This window comes from Triturus cristatus, chromosome 4_1 (assembly GCF_964204655.1).
Source record: "Triturus cristatus chromosome 4_1, aTriCri1.1, whole genome shotgun sequence".
Classification (NCBI taxonomy): domain Eukaryota; kingdom Metazoa; phylum Chordata; class Amphibia; order Caudata; family Salamandridae; genus Triturus; species Triturus cristatus.
In genome coordinates, this window is record NC_140585.1 from 571,012,289 (window position 1) to 571,030,194 (window position 17,906).

Genomic DNA, 17,906 nt, shown 5'->3' on the forward strand with positions numbered 1-17,906 from the left:
TAGTTGTGTAAGAGCATGGGGCTGAGTGAGGATCCTTGGGGTACTCTGCTGATCTCTGTGGGTTCGGAAAAGAAGGGCAGGAGCCTGATTCTTTTGGTTCGGCCGGTGAGAAAAGAGCTTATCCAGCCAAGGGGGGGTTCCTCGTATGCGGACGTCATGGAGTCTGGCGGTTAGTGTGCAATGGGAGATGTTGTCAAAGGATGCTGAGAGGTCTAGACGGATGAGTGCAACCGTGTGGCCCCGGTCGAGGAGGGTGTGGATGTCGTCTGTGGCAGCTAGGAGGGTGGTCTCTGTGTGGTGGTTGCTGCAGAATCTGGATTGGGTGGAGTCAAGGACAGAGTTAGCTCCTGTGAACTTGGTGAGCTGGTTGTCGATGGTCTTCTCTGCTACCTTTGTTGCAAAGAGGAGGGGAGAGATGGGTCTGTAGTTCTTGAGGTCCTTCGGGCCTGCGGTGGGCTTCTTGAGGAAGAGCTTGACTTCTGCGCATTTCCAGCCATCGGGGAATGTGCCTGTTTCGAGGGAGCAGTTGATAGTACGTCGTAGTTCGGGTGCTATGGCGGAGGCTGCTCTGTGGAAGATGTGTGGTGGGCAGGGGTTGGTGGGGGCCCCTGAGTGTATACTTCTCTTTGTGTTGGCTGTGTCTTCTGTGGTTACAGGTGCCAGGCAGTGATGGTAGGCTCGGTTGGGTTGGAGTGGACACAGTGCTTAGGTTCTGCTCATCAAAGTTCTTGTAGAGAGTCCTGCTCTTGAGATGAAAGTAGGAGCTGAGAGTGTTGCAGAGGTCCTGGGAGGGAGGGATGTCAGTTGTATGATGCTGGGGAGTTCCATAGAGTTGCGGTGTTGGTGAGGATTCTCTTCTGGATTAAATTCTTCTTCGTGGTTCTGATGAGCTGGTGGTGTTCGGTCAAGGCGGTCTTGTAGGTGGAGCATGCTTTGGGGGTTTTGTTGTTCTTCCAGGCTTTGCACTGTGCATTGTCTGTCGGAGTTTCGAAGGGGATCGAGTGTATCTGCACAGTCAGTGATCCATTTGTGGAGTGAGTGGGCCAGAGTTGCCATTGGTTGTGGTGGGAGGGGGACAGAGTTCAGGTGCTCCTTGGTAATCTTGTTCCGGTTCCTGCACAGGGGTCAAGGTGTGGGTTTGTGTGTGGTGGGTTTCAAGAAGGAAAAGTGGCCACAGTGGTGGTCCATCCAGAGGGGTTGTGTGGTGTGACTGAAGCGGATATTGTGTCCTCCAGCGAAGATGGGGTCGAGGGTGTCCTGCCTTATGGGTTGGGGTGGTGATGAGCTGTCTCAATACGATGTTGGTGAGGTTGTCCAGAAGGGTGGAGGAGTTGAAGTCACTGGGGTTGTCGAGGTGGAAATTCAGGTCTCCGAGGGATACGCAGTCCGAGGATGCGAAGGCGTGGGTTGCAATGAGGTCTGTGATGGTAGTGGTAAATGTGGTGCGCAGTCCGGGAAGTCTGTAGGTGAGGGTGCCGCGTAGAGTCGTTCTGAGGTTGATCTGGATCTGAAAATTGAGTTGTTCCATTGGGGATGAGGAGTCGTTAGTGCTGGATGTTGTGAGTCGGAGGGAGTTTTTGAGTACAATGGCGATTCTGCCTCCATGGTAGTTGGGGTGGTCCTTCCTCTGGATCTTTTATCCATCGGGGGTGGTGGTTGCGATGTCTGGTGCGGAGCTGGCGTTGTCTCAGGTCTCTGTGAGGAAGGCAACGTCGGGCTAGAGGGTGTCCCAGATATCTAATGCGTGTCTGTGTAGGGAGCGAAAATTGAGAAGGATGCAGCTCAGGGGTTTGGGTGTGCTGGCGTCCAGTGGGTTGATGGTGGTAGAGGGGATCCACAGGGGGGTGAAGGTGTGGTGGCAGTGTTGTCAGGAGAACTGGCCTAGGGTGGTGTTAGGCATTGACAGCTGGCAGTTGTTGTTTTTTCTGGGGTTTAGTGCGTGGAGGGTTGCTGAGTTATAGTGCTGGTGGGTCGGAGGGCCAGGCTTCCTGGCGCAGTTCGCGAAAGGGTGCAGACGGGCTTGCCTTTGGTGTGCCAGCAGCACGTACGCTGCACACGCCCGTGCAGCGGCTGCCATTAGGTAGGGATAGGGGGAGGGCGGTAGAGGGCAGCAGCGGCGAGAAGGGAAAAATAAGGGGAGGGAGAATGGGAAAACATGTGAAAAAAGCAAAAGGAAACTGAGAAAAAAGCAGAAGATAAAAAAGAAGATGAAAAACAGATGAAAAACTAAAATAAACACATTCAGAAAGAAACAGAATAAATAGATGCAGATAAAATGCCGAAAAAGAGAGCAGATCAAAAGAGAGGCAGATAGCCAGAGCCAGAAACAAAGGCAGATGGGAAGCCCAGGGAGGCCGGCTTAGCCAAGCGGGTCTCAGGAACTCGAACTGAGGTTGGCTGAGTAGAGCGGCAGGGCACTAGCTGGAAGAGCTATGGCGGAGCTGAGTGCTGGGAGAGCAGAACCCAGGGGGTCTTGCTCCAGCTCAGCACGCAGGAAAATAGGTGAAAAAAGCAAAAGGCAACTGAGAAAAAAGCAGAAGATGAAGAAGAAAATTAAAAACAGATTAAAAGAAACCAAAAAGAAACAAATGCAAAAAGAATCAGAATAAACAGATGCGGAAAAAACAGCAATAAACAAATGCAGATAAAATGCTGAAAAAGAGGGCAGATCAGAAGAGAGGTGGATAGCCAGAGGCAGAAACAAAGGCAGATGGGAAGCCCAGAGAGGTCGGCTTAGCCAAGCAGGTTTCGGGGACTTGAACCGAGGTCGGCTGAGCAGACAGGTAGGGTACTAGCTGGCAGAGCTATGGCAAATCTGCATGCTAGGAGAGTCGAACTCCAGGCAGGTCTTATCCCGACCTGTCTTTTTCATCTTCATAGAATCAAAGAATGAAACACTGAGGTTTCTAAAATCATAAACAGCCTTAGCAGATGCACTGATTGAAGATGCAAAGAATAAGGAGTGAAAAAGACAACCTTGCAACACTGAACATGGGGATCACCAGAAACATACCACTGCAGCCAAAGCTGATGCACTCCCTAGAAAAGGAGCTTAGGGCACAGGGTCATCATGCAGCCAAAATATTGCCAGCCTATCAGACACCTGGGAAAAGGTGGCACTAACACATACAATCAAGTCGTTCCTGCCCGCTCTCACCACCATAGATGGGAGTCCTAAATTCACATCAGTAAAATAGGTCTCACCTTTTCAGAAAAGTAAAAAGGGAGAATACTGAAGCAACCTTTGATGCATTCTGGGTGACCAAATGAGATCCTTTTAGAACTGTAAGCAGACATTTGGTTTACATGGACCAAACTCATTTCAATACCAACAGATACGCAATTAAGTGTAACTGCCATTGATCACAGAAGCAGCTTCTAGATTGCTAATGCAGGGCAAAAAACATACTGACTAAATACCAGGTCATAGGAGTCTGGATTTCCAATTTGCATAAATTACTTAACATACCACTTTATTGAGAGGAAATGGAACATATGCTGAAATGAGGTCTGAACTTAGGTAGAAGCCTATTGTTCTGTGAATGAGACACATTATATATTGATATGTATACTAGCAATCTTTTTGTCCAACAAAGTGAAACTTTCCTAAAGTTTATGGCAGGCTGGTGTTGGACACCCAAATAATAATAATATAGTATATTCCTCTGAATGGCGGATACGTGTTGTGGAGGTTGTGGAGAAGAAGGTACATCACAACCTATCTGATGGGCATGACCACTCGAAAAACGTAATAGAAAGAACAACTGAAATCAATGAATCCCGTAATCTGATCCTCCATAGAAGCTCATCCATTTATTCCACTACTGGTTCTGCATCTCAGTGAGTGGGAAGAGGTCACCACCGAACCCTGTAAATTAATCTTCCAATTACTGGATAAATTAAATATAGCATGGCAATGGAAACAACGATCCAGCCTGACCTGGCATGTGATGTGTTGGAGGGTGTGTGAGAAGATAACATCTCTGGCCATGTCAATTAAGATAGGGATCATTTTCTGGCTATATACTTACCTCTCCTGCATTAAATGGAGAATGATCACTGGGAAGTAATGAGCCCACCAAGACTGGGAGCCCTCAATATGTTTGATGGATCTGTTTTAAATTATTATGAGATACAGAGACATCAAATATTTTGTTTTATTTCAGACACAAGAAAAGAGCGCACACACTGTCTCTCTGAAGCTTATCCCATGGTGGCTGTCACTAAGAGTGGGAATGGGCGAGGGGAAGCTAGGGAAGTTCAAATAGTTTCCCTGGCATGTTCTTCACCTTTTAAAAAAAAATATGTTTATTAACATTTTTGATTAAATAAACAGATATTACCATACACAGTACAATAGCATGTGAAGCTTAGTTTTGTTTGGTTCTAGTCAGTGTCGGTGGGTCATGACCCATATCAAGGAATTACATGGAATGCATTAGTGAACATAATGACAATCAATCTGATACAGCACTTAGGCTGACAGAGCACAAAAAATCATAATACCTTAAAGAAAGAAAAACAAAACTAAAATCATAAATAACAAAATAAGTAAACAAACAGGGAGTTCCTAATGGCTGAGTCTAAAAAGTTTGAAACAGAAAGATGCGTGGTAGGGAGGGAAGGGCAAGAGTGGGCTGGGGAGGTATGGGATGGGGGCACCCCATGGTGACACTGCGGTCACACTTCACATACATTCAGGGCATGGCGTAGCATTACATGGACACCGCAGAGGCATAGACCAATCACCCCCTCAGAAATTCAAACTATCTGGCCCCTACACTCAGCAGTCAATTGACCCCTCATGAAGGTACAGCTAGACATGTCTCATCTCCACCCTTCGTATATCAAGCCCTCCGAGGAAGATCCAACATGTTTGCCCGGGTCATCAAAGGCTGCTAGCACCTGAGTCCCTGACGGCGCAATGGGGAGTCTATGGATGCTTCACACTTCTTCCCTACGCAGAGTCTGGTCTTCTGCTGTCGCCCAGTCTCTAACTGCCGATTCCCATTGCACAACCTCAGCCCAGCAGCTAACTTCCATGTGATTGCAATAAGCCTTTTGGCTACAGTAAATGCCAAATTCACAAATCTATTACCCATTTTATTGGGCCCAGGGTGTGGAAACAGACCCAGCAAGCAAACCTCTAGAGTGCAGGGTAGGTTCCGGTGTAGTGCCTCATTTTCCTTCTGTATCACTGCAGTACAGAACACCAGCACAGTGGGGCCGGACCACCTTATATGACAAGTGGCATATTTTTCATGTGCTGCATGATGCAGTAGAGAAGAGCTATTTTGCCAGTTGGAAAATAATGTTTAATTCACGTCAAATGGGGGTGAATGTTAAAAAAGATTTTACTACAAAGAACTCAACCTGATCTCTATGTGACTATCCTGTGGGGTGTCCAGGAGAAAGGTTGGCCTTGCCCCTGCAGTGCTGTACGAAAAAGGGTTATAAGTGCCATGAGAAATCGCAATGGCTTGGTAAGTACTGAGAAGCCCTGAACACCAGTTTCATCAGCTGTCCAAACTTCTCTAAGTTTTTTAATAACAGTCAAGCAAAGGTGAAGTCTAAACATGTGAGCATTTGTTCTTCTTCATGAGTTTCAAGTACTTTGGGTGGGGATTGGGACAGGTCCTCCCACTCAGCAGTTGAGGAAACATTCTCACTTTAAACAACCTTCTAATAAAGCATGACCTAGGCTCAATCGCAGGGGAGGATGATGATTCGGGAGTATCACTGTCCTTGGAAGAGCCACTGCAGGAGACTGAGTGGTTTCCATAGCTTCAGGTTGGCACTAAAATCATCCAGAATTTAGAGCATAGAGGACAATAATGTCAGCATGATGGCCAGCATCAAGTTTGGAGCTGGAGGAAGATGAGTAAGCTAATGATTCATTGATGACTGAGCTACTCCTAATCAAATGATTTGAAGTGTCATGCATGCTTGCAATGGGGTCTAATTTATTTGAGATGGAGACAGCCAGTCATCACCCTTGGTATGGCAGAGAACTGAAGAGTCAGAAAATGAACACTGACTGGGATGGTAAAAAGCAAAAGTTGTGATGCTGAATGTGACATCATGGTAATTTCATGTCTCTTTGGAATATGATTTGGGAGTAGGACTTCCTTGGTGGAGGTCTCCTCAGGTGTTAGCTCTTCTAAACATCTTCATGATGCTGTAGTGTTTCGGATGAGAGGCTGTGACAAGGTGTCTCACTCACCTGTTGAGCAGCCATTTTTGCTCTCCAGTACCTTATGTAGCAAGCTGGTGCAATTACAATCATAGCAGAAAACAAGGAGTCAGGAGCAGGACAGGGTTTCTTAATCTGGTCTACAAAAAAAGGGCAACCTGAGGGAGAACTTGGCCCTGCTCCATGATACAAAACAATGGGAGCTCTGAAGCAGGTTAAGACTGAACGGTTCAACCAATATCTATGAAAGAAGGCATGTTTGCACACATGGTAAAAACAAATAAGCAGCACTGCATGCAGGAGAGACTGGCTTCATCCACATTGCTTGGCAGCTCTGTATCCAGAACAGAAGTGTCACTCATCCTGATGGCATATCAGTTGCTGAAGTATTGCTGGAGCAGTTGAGAAATTGGGTGCAATGGGTCATTGGATCCTGGACATTGCCCGGACTATTAAACAGAAATCAAGAGGAAGAAGCTTTCACAGAAACTAGGGGGAAAAATTACATGACCAGGCATTTTCATGATCATTATGTTTTTGCACCACTAGCATAGCCAGTGATGTTGACCTACACATGAACATAGACCTTCCTGCCTCACTGAGAGAAAGTGCACTTAGTAATATTCCTGCTTTACCAAGAATTGTAAATAAAATTCATTGTCTATTGTGGTACAGTTTTTCCACTTCTCTGTAAGCACAGAAGACAAATTCTGAGATCAACGGCGTAACCAGACCTATTGCCGCCCGGAGCAGTCCCTGAATTTGCCATCCGGTGCAGGTAAGAGTGGGGGTGGGATAGTGGTAGCGGTCAACAGACAACTTGTTCTTGGAGGATTGGGGGTTTGGCGGCGGTCGACAGACGACTTGTTCTCTGGGGAGGGGTGGTAGCCAACAGATGACTTGCTCACCTCTGCCGACCCCAAAAAGAGTGCCGCCCAGGGCAGACAACCCCCTTGCCATGCCACTGTCTGAGACACCTCATATTGATGGTGGCACAAAGAGCATCATTAGGCACCAGATGACCATTATGCAGGAGCAGAAGAAGCAGTGGTAATATTGCGCAACTGCTGAAAAGAGTATGTGGTGCAACAGGCATGGAACACTCTTGCATATGACGTCTGACCTGCTGATGAAAATAAAGGAGTGAAAGGTTGCACAATATTATGAAAAAATTCACCAGGGACACCGAAAAAGAAATTCAATGAGAAAAAGAGAAGCAGGAGTTGATCAATACTGATAGTGGGATAACTCTACGACACACCTTTGATGGTACTAAAAAATAAACAATCTTTATGGCTGCTGTCCATGCATGTAATGCAACAATAAAAATGGAGATACTGTTTCAGATACTGGCTCAGGCGAAGACAAAGACAGATAAGCTATTAGAAGGAATCAACCTGTTTTTAGTAACATTGTTGAACATTATTCACAAAGGATATATTGCAAATCGGAGGACTGGTGTGTGTATGTACATTGCTGGTTTGATATAAGCTCCAGGGCTAAGACTCTATCTCGCTGAGGAGCAATCAATGCTGCGGGGAGCTAGAACAGTGAATAGAAATGCTGTTCATTTCAACCCTTCATGTCGAATGCTGTATGCCCATGTACAGTGTGTTACAATAGTCGATCCTTGACATCTCAATAGCTACAATAACCATTTTCCGCAAGTCTGGGGGAATAAAGACAAAAACCTTTTTCAGAATCCTCCACAAATATAAGCAATAGGAAGGAACTTGATCGGAAAAACAAAGCCTTCTGTCAAACAAAACCCCTAAGTTCCTAGCTTTCTGCACTGGTATGGGAACAGGGCCAGGTTTAGAAGGTCACCAGGAGATGTTCCAGAAGGATGTCGTTTTTTCCCGAACAGCAGCACCTCTATCTTCACAGATTTCAATTTGAGGCAGTTATCCTGCATACATGTCACAATATCTGTCTGGCAGATGTTTAACTTGTTGCCTACCTTGTCGACATTAACATAAACATAACATATGCATTTGTAAAGCCCACATTCACCCAGGGGTATCTTGGTGCTAAATAACAGATGTTTATTGTTACCCAACTCAGGGGTACTCATTTTATTTACCTCAGAAGGATGAAAGACTGAATGGACCCTCTGGGATTTTAAGCTGTGACCATGAGGTCGAACACAGGCCCCTACAGTAGACGAATTAGCCCACTCTGCCTCCAGACCCGGAAATCATTAGATGAAACTGATGGACAAGTTATTAACCTTCAATAATCCCTTATCTGGTAGGGACATTATCTAGCCGCAGATTCCTTACTTTTCAATTTCCCAGGAATCAGACTGGATCCAGAAGATTTTTCTTTGAACAATACCTTTGCACACCAGTAGTTAGCCTCAGGCGGCTCCACGTTGCATCAGCATCTGCGCTGTTGTGACATCTGGATAACCTACAGAGGCTCCACCTCGACTGGCTGACAACAGATACTTTTCACGATCTCCACACCAGAAATGCAGAGCCATGAAGTGCATGGACATCGGTGTGTTTCCTAGCAACTAGGGCCCTGAAAGGGAACAGACCTGACCCTAGAAACCTGTCTGCAGTGCAGGGAGGATGGGTGGGACGGTAAGGAATCTGTAGCTAGATCACGTTTCTACCAGAAATGGCATTACCGAAGGTAAGTAACTTTTCCGTCTGATATAGACATCTAGCTTTATATTCCTTACCTTTAAATAGATACCCAACCAATACCATCCCGGAGGAAGGACTGCAGACAAGTTAGTGCAAGACAAAGTGGCCAAAAAGGCCTTGGTAGATCTTGGTAACGTGTGCAGGGATGCCCATATGGCTGCCTGACAAATGTCGACTGGTAGCAGCCGCAGTAGCAGCCTTAGCTCTGGCGGAGTGAGCCAATAAGCCTTCAGGAGGCTGCTTTTAGGCCAGAGCATAGCAAATTTTGATGCAGAGGACTACCCATCGCGAGATGCTAATCTTCTGCACCGTACAACCATTCTTCATTCCATTGTTGATACGTCCAAAAGTAGAAGGACAACGCTCTTTTTGGGTCCAGACGGTGCAGTCACTCCACATCTTCAGAGGGGTTCGAAGCAGCGCAGAATGTAGGCAAGGTGACAGAGTGACCCACATGGAATGGTGTTACAGCTTTCGGGAGGAAATAGGCCCTAGTGCGAATCACCAATTTATCAGAGAATAGTGTCTGGTAAAGAGGCATGGATGACAAAGCCTGCAATTTGCTCACGCACCTGGCACAAATGATTGGCACTTAAAAGGCTGTTTTGATGGTAAGAAGTCAGAGGGGGCAGTTGTGCAGAGGTTCAAATGGGGAACACATCAGGAAGGTGAGAACCAAATTAAGGTCCCATTGAGGAATAATGAAAGGACAAGGTGGGAACATATGTACAAGGCCTTTGAGGAATCTATTTACAATGGGATATTTAAATAATGAGGGTTGGTCTAGCAGCCTCAGAAATGCAGAGAGGGCCCAGTGACGAGCTCTACTAGGCAAGGGTAAAAAAAAAAAGCAAAACATGAGAGAGGGAAGCAAAAAGAGGATCAATAGGCCTTTCTGAACAATATTTTCCATACAGCGTCTTGGTTCAGGGCCGCCTGGCTGCCACAATAGCATTGCAAACTTGGGAGGAAAGATGAATGCCATCAACTGCCACAGCTCAATCTCCATGCCAGAAGGTGTAGAGTTGACAGATTTGGGTGGAGGATAATCACCTGCTGCTGCTACAGAAGATCCTCCCGAAGTAGCATCCTGATCGGAGGATCGATGCTCACTTGCAGAAGCTCAGGATACCACACTCTCTATGCCCAGTCCAGAGCCACAAGGATGACTTAAGCCCTGTTGATCCTGATCTTATTGAGAATTCTGGGCAGGAGAGGTTTGGGTGGAAAGGCGTACAGGAGGCCTAAGCTCCACTTGAGATGAAGTGTCACCGAGCGAGAGCCGCCTTAGAAACTCCATCGTGCAAAACTGCTGACATTGTGCATTCTCCTCGGAGTCGAACATATCTAACCAAGGCTCTCACCACTGTTGAAAGAGACCTTTTGCCACCTCCGGGGACATCATCTGTGATCTGCTAGGCATTGGTGGCTGAGTTCGTACACCGTGGGGTTCAAAGAACCTGCAAGGTGTTGAACCACCATGGATATATGCTCTGCAGTTCCAGCCATGCCAGAGATGCAGGGCCTCTTGACAAAGGGTGGATGACCCCACACCGCCCTGTTTGTTGCAGCACCACATGGCGGTGGTGTTGTCCATGAACACTTGAACCAGCAATCCCTTGATTGATGGAAGAAAGGTTTTCAATACCCAGCAAATCGTTCGGAGCTCCAGCAAGTTGATGTGGAGTCTGGAATCCGCCGGAGACCAAAGACCTCTGATCTTCACCTCTACCAGATAGCTGCTCCTTCCCAGGAGTGATGCATCTGTCACTACTGTGTGGTCTGGTTGTGGAAGGGAGAGGGGCGCGCCTCTGACCCAATCACGGTTCGTCAGCCACCCCTGCAGGTCTCGTGCAGTTCCCTTCGAGTTCTCAACAATGTTGAAGAGATTCCCCTGATGCTGCACCCACTTAAACATCAGGTCCCACTGCAATGACTGCATATGCAATCGGGCATGTGTTACTGGCAGGATGCAAGAGGCCATAAGGCCCAGCAGCCTCAGAGTAATTCTCACCCAAATCAAGGATAAAGGCTTAAACAATAAACAGTATCATAGCCTTAATATAATGGACTTGTCATTCAGGAGGATAGGCCCAAAACTGCACTGTGTCCAGAACAGCTGCGATGAAAGGGAGTGTCTGAGAGGGAGTCAGTTGTGACTTCCGCATCCTGATATTGAACCCCAGGGAATGCAGGAGGTTTGCCGCAGTCTGGAGTTTGGAGATGACAGGCTGGGGCTAGCCCGCCTTCAACAGCCAGTCATCAAGACAGGGGAAACATGGCACCCCTAAACTGCGCAGATGAGCTGAAACCTCCACCATCACCTTGGTGAACACCAGAGGGGCGCTGATAAGGCCAAAAGGGAGCACAGTGAACTGAAAGTGCTCATGGCCTACCGTAAACCGCAGGTAGCACTGATGAGAAGGCAGGCCAGGAATGTGAAAGTAGGCGTCCTGCAAGTCCAACGCTACTATACAGTCTCCTGGGCCCAGGGCAGACAAGACCTTAGCTAGAGTGAGAATCTTTAACTTTTCCTTCTTGAGGAAGTAGTTGATGGCTCGCAGATCTAGGATAATGTGAAGAACTTTGTCCTTTTGTGGAACCAGAAAGGAGCAGGAATAACAACCACAGCCTACTACTCGTGCCAGAAACCTCTTTATGCCTCCCTTGACCAAGAGAGTCATGACTTCCCCCTAAAGCAAAGTCAGCTGATCCTCTGTCAGCCAGTCATAAGTTTGGAGGCATGGATGTAGGGGTATTCTTGAAGGGGAGGGATTAGCCCCTTTGAACTATCTGGAGAACCCACCTGTCTGAAGTGATGTTCTGCTAGTGGTGGAGGTGATAGCTGATACTGCCAAAAACTAGCAGCCCATGATAGGGAAGGGTCCGACTAGGAAAGTTTCGAGGCGGAGGCTGCTTGGGGTGGTGGTGGGTTGACCCGCTCTCTGGCCACACAATCCACAGGGTCAGAAAGAGTCACGTCCACAAGCACGCAGGGGTTGCTGAACTTGAACTGCCTTGTGGCTGGGGGATGCCTCATTCTCTATAGCCACAGTAGGGGAGAAAGCAGACCAGAATATAGAGAGGTATCCAGTCCACTGGCCTCACCCAATTCCTCGTACCAGTCCATGTCTTGACAAGGCTGGTCTTCTAAAGGGTCCAGCGACTCCTCCCATTCTTCCTCCATTCCTAGCCCTTCAGTGTAAGGCTGAGGTACCAACCTTGGACCCAAGGGTTCTGTTGGCACCGATCCGGCTCCAGGTTGTTGAGGATGAAAATGGGCCTGGCTACGGCGGCATAGGAAGTCTTGTTGTCGGGGCCCAGGAAGGTTGCAATGGAACAACCATTGCTGGATCCATGATGGGGCACCGGGGCCAAAGCAAATGACACAGAACTCGATAGAGCCCCCTCTGAGCCTTCAGTGCACGAAAGCATGCCGGTTCAGAGGAACACGGCCTAGAATGCTAAGACTCCGTTGCGTTGGCCGATGGATGGGGAAAAGTCAAAGCACGCTTCGACTTATGTTTTTTGTGCTTCTTACCTGACCAGCTCGACGACGTGGAGTGGAAGGACAGAGACTTAGGACTCCCAGAGCACTTTCATCTCGATTGGGACCATGATCGAGACCTCAAAGGAGAACGACGCAGTGCTGAGCGCCGGGCCAAAAGCAGCTTTCGGGACTGCTCCCTCAAAGCTTTGGGAGCCATGGCTGGGTAGTCGAAGCACGCCTTCACGTTGTGATCACGCTCCAGGCACCGGAGACAAACCAAGTGTGGGTCCATCAACAACATGGCATGGTGACAGGTGCCGCATGGCTTGAACCCAGAAGTCTTCTTGTACATGTTAGGCAAAATCTACACACCAAAAAAGGGGTCAAAAAAGAAAGATCTGTTAAAAAATGATACAGGATAGCTCTTCACAGACTTGCATTGGCTGCTGCTGAAAGGAAAGAACTGACATCAGCGCTCCGAGGTGGTGCCTATATAGGTGATGCAGACATCACAACAGTGCAGCTGTCCGACATCACCTACTGGCACGCAGGGATACTGCCTAAAGAAAAATCTTGTGGATCCAGTCTGACGTCTGGAAATTTCATAGGAAAGTAATCTGCGGCTAGATGTCTCTATCAGATTTTACTATTTGAGTGTCATCGGCATGAGAGGCTACAGAAAAGTTGTGAGATCAAATGAGTTTGGCCAAAGGGGTGACCTACATGTTGAAAAGCATAGGCTTTAATAATGAGTCACGGTAGAGAGTATGGTGGTGAGGTGAAATATCCAAATGCAACCACTTGCTCTCTGTCATGGGTGGTGATGGGTGCACTAGTCAGTTGAGAAGCCTCAATAGGATCACCCTTTAAATTTTGGGGCTTTAATTATCGACTCTAAACTAAGATGTTGGGGATGCAACTGTATCAAAAAAGGCACATGCATCAAATGACAGAGAGTCTTGGCAGGGCAGGTGGAGGTCGGAAGTGATCCATCTTCCTTGTTGATTCACCTGCATCTGGACAAAAATTTTGTTAGGGGAAGAAGAGCTTAGAAGTGCACATTCGTGAATGTGTCCCTCAGTGAGTTAGGAATGAGCACTCAACTGTATTTTTCAGAGCAAAAGGTCTTCCCTAAACCTGTGCTAATGCACACCATAAGCCCTAAACAGCAGCATGATTTAATTTGCATATACACATCTGCCCCTTTAGAATAATGCCTGTAGCATCTACTCCTAATATGGACTAGTGCATGGTCAAAGCAGACAGAATTCGAAAGAAAAACTCTTTTTTGAATAACTTCAATGGCTGTCATGACTTCCCCATTACTATGCTACGGCTACGGTTCAGTCATGTCATCAAAAAGGTCTAACAGGTGATATCTGTGACACAATTGTTTACACAAGATCTCGCTGTTATATTATCTACTAATAAAAGAAGAATAGGTGCCTCCAAATCCTTGTGTTCAAAGTCAACTTTAAGGCTTGCTAGTGTTTAGAGAATACAGAATACAATGACCTAAGTGAACAATCTAATTTCAGGACAATGGCAACCTACCTCTACAACTTTATTAAACCAGCAATGTCTACCTCATGTTTGAATTAAGTTGCTGATTTATGATCCTAAAGCTCTACTGGTCAGCTAGCCTGAGATAAAATAACCAACATATCTCCATATCATGACTTAAGGTCATGTGAAGGCAGATAGATGAAGGTTATCACTTCAAGGATAAGGTTCAGCAGATTATGCAGTTTTACCTAATGCTTTCCATTCAAACCTATAATTAGTGTCACTAAACCAACATTCAAAATAAAACTAAAGGTATATTGATTTGATTCAAACATATCAATCTTCCCCAAGGAGGTTTCAGTTGTACATAAGCATATATTTGCATACTGTGCTTCATCATTACCCACCTAATTAAATATATCATTGTGAAAAACGTCAATAAGTCACTAAGGTTATTAAAAGAGACTAGGGTTTAATAAAAACACCGGTACACTGAGAAAAGAACACATTATGAGTATGAACAAATAAATGATTCTTTGGTAATTATATTTTTACCTGTTTATTTAATATTATATTTCTAGCATATTTGTTAAAGTACTGTTATTGGACAATCTTAATATTTCATTCAAAGTAACCACTTGCTAGATCCTTTACAGTGTCAATCGTTTCTCTTTCCGATCACACTGGAGGTTTTTATTACCTCTTCTATTACATGCATAGTTGTACCTATTGGTAAGCAAAGTGTAACTTATGTGATGGAGAGATGTTTTCAGGCATAGGAAAAGTGGGAAATTACCCATGGCCCCTACCTTCTAAGCTCCCCAAGGGAAAAATAACCTTTTTATGTTACTTCTGTTTACTCTAGTTCTCTTCCTAAACCACTCTTCCTCTCTGCCTACAAGACACATTTCAGCTATTTTTGTATGACCCTAATAAAGTTTCATGTATGATTTAGTATTCTTTGGCATCATTCGCTCTCGTAATGAGGGCCTGAGGCATGTATACTCAGATGCAAAGAAGTACAGTGCACAAAAAGTAGACAAAAAGAAAAATGATCAGCTAAAAATCTGTTTAACATGTAAATACATAGTAGTCGGGCCGGCTGAAGTCAGTACGCAAAACGTTGCTGAAGTACGCAACAGAAAGATATTTACAGTTTATATAAGAGGAGATTAAAAGGCTCTTCTTGATGAATTGATTTATGCCTGAGTAATAAAAATGAATATGTATAATTGGTGTTCGTATATAAGTCAATTTGATATATTAAAATTAATGACATTGATCCTTATACTACAAACATCACTATAAAAGGGCTACTTTTCCTAAATCTTTATTACAGATCAAAATCCATATATATATTTCTTGCACTTTATTATGGGTACTTGAAATTGATCATAAAATGCAACCAGAAAGTTATTTTTTATTGTAAGTACAAACTCCATTAAATTGCAACATGTGTAGAAGAACACATTTATATGGAATTCCAATGCTATGCTTCAAAGAGAGATTCTTTAAAACATTAACTAAATGACTGACATAACTGTTTTTCAATGCATATCCCCATTAAACTAGTCAGGATATTATGAAAGGTATGTATAAATATGCACTTGCAGTGAATTATGATAGAACTTGCAAATGTACCTGATAAAATAGCTATTTACACTAGGCCGGGCAAATTACTACTTCATTGTGCAATATGCACTCACTTGTCACTGTTTATTTAACAGTATAGGCATAACATCCGGGCTTTGCAAAATACACTACCCAGTCCTTATTAAATGTTACTATGTTGTTTAAAAAACCTATTTTATACTTTAAGATTTAATTATATGGACAATCTAAAGAATAGTTAGTATGACCATGGAAGGATTTTTATTTTGAGTGTGCGTATGATCATCAAAGAATGTGCTTTGTACTCCTTCTGACTTTTTTCATTTCAAAGTGGTGATAGGTTCATATAACAGGTCCTGCAAAATAAGGCAAGTGGAAGAAAGTGGAGAACAATATGGATTGATGAAATTGACAATAGAGAGAATGAGACTGGAGGCTATTGAGTTCATTTAGTTAACTAAGTACAGTAGCATAAAAAAGAAAGAGGGCATGAGTGGATGTGAGGCATGAAAAATATCATTTGGTGAAGCAACTGAGTATAGAAAAAACAATTGGAGAACACTTGCTACAGTCCCACTCATAAAGGAATGAATTGTAAAACACACTGGAGTGTTAATTGAGCAGACTGTTTTTAGAAGACAAATGGTGGTGTCATTTTGTGCCTGATCAGCTAATGCTGAACAGAGATGGTGTGGATTGAAACTGACGAAATATGATGTAACATTAAAGAGATCATTTTAGTTAAATCTGTAAGATATGATTTCCTGTCACTGAGGATAAACCAGAAATATTATCTTAGATGCTGGTTCGCCACAAAAGACAAAGTTAACAGACCTGAATCACTTTCAACGTGAACAAAGCCCGACCACAGAGAACAAATCAGTAAAATATTGAGCTTTAAAATGGGGTTTCAAAGGCACATATGGGGAGGTGTGGTAAATCTCACAAGTGAAATTTGATTCCAATGTAGTGGCAAAAAGTGTGTACATGAGTATACAGCCTGCTTTTCTTGTAGAACATTCATGTGTGTATATGGTGTATTGGTAAAAATGCGTTTTACACCACTAAGTAATATAACTGGGGTGAATAACTGGGTTTTGATCTGCAACAGTTGGGCATAACATTTAAAGCAGTGCAAAGTGTAACCTCATATTACTTATTATTAACAGGTAATCAATTGAAGGGTTTTATGTTCCCTTCTTGATTTAAATGATGAGATTGTGGTAATTCAGCAGAAAAATAAATAAGAAACCAAATCAACAAAAGTAAAGAGTTTTATAACTATAACTGAGATGATGTTGATGGTCCATAAACAATGCTACTTGCTACAGTTGGTATTTGTTATTCTACATTATCTACATCATTACATCTATATGACATTATCTAAAAATATAAATGAAACACATATACGTAAAAGAATTAAAAAACAAGCAATTGTGTGCATGTTTTTTTATATATATATTTATATATATATATATATATATATATACACACACACACAGATGCATAACATATATACATCTGTGTGTTCATGTGGTGGATGTGTTATGTGGACGTGTTATGTTTAGCTTAACACACAAACACATTTCTATGTATGTGTGTATACATACATTTATTACACAAATACGTACATAACACACACACTATCACACACACACAAATGGGTTAACTGCATTGCAATCTTTAATTTACCTTTTCAGTCTAACATAGGGCCTTATTTAGATTTCGGTGGATGGAATACTCGGTCACAAACGTGTCAGATATCCCGTCCGCTGTATTACAATCTCCATGGAATATAATGGGATCGTAATACAGCAGACGCGATCTCCATCACATTTGTGATGGAACATTCCCCACCGCCAAGATCTAAATTAGGCCTGGAGTTCATTAGAAACTATGGCTAAGGTAATTACATGGCATCATTCCACAATGTTAGTAATACATTCAATGATAGTGTAACGTCATTTCCATCAGAAGAATGTCAATGTACAACATATGTACAATAAAAACACCATTAAAAGTATACTCACTACTGATAAAATTAAGATAAATGTATATATATTGAAAGCAAAAAAATAAGCACAATTTCAAAGACTTGGGTCACTTTTTGTTTTCAGCTACTTTGCACAGAGGGGATAAAACACATCTTGGACAGTCATGCAGATTTTATTTTAATGCAATTTTCAGTTACAGACATAGTAGCACATGCAGTGGCGTTTTCTATAACAAATACAGAAATGGAAATTAAAAAGTACATAAAATAAACACATTTGCAAACTGAAAATTATAACCTGAACTACAGAAATAATAAGTACCATACTTTAAAAAGGACCTTTTTGTTAGTGCATTCCTTATTTAAATAGGTAATATTTGATATATTTGTTAGAACAATGTGGAGTTATAACTCCACTTTTATATGTTCTTATGTAATTTAAATATTGACAATTTAATA

At 43.8% G+C, this 17,906-nt stretch overlaps 1 protein-coding gene across 5 annotated transcripts in view; it reads right to left on the minus strand.

The window, feature by feature from the left end:
- The window catches only part of PCLO (piccolo presynaptic cytomatrix protein), a 1,384,288-nt gene that overhangs the window by 668,334 nt on the left and 698,048 nt on the right, over positions 1 to 17,906 (minus strand). The gene's annotated exons all lie outside the window — the stretch shown is intronic.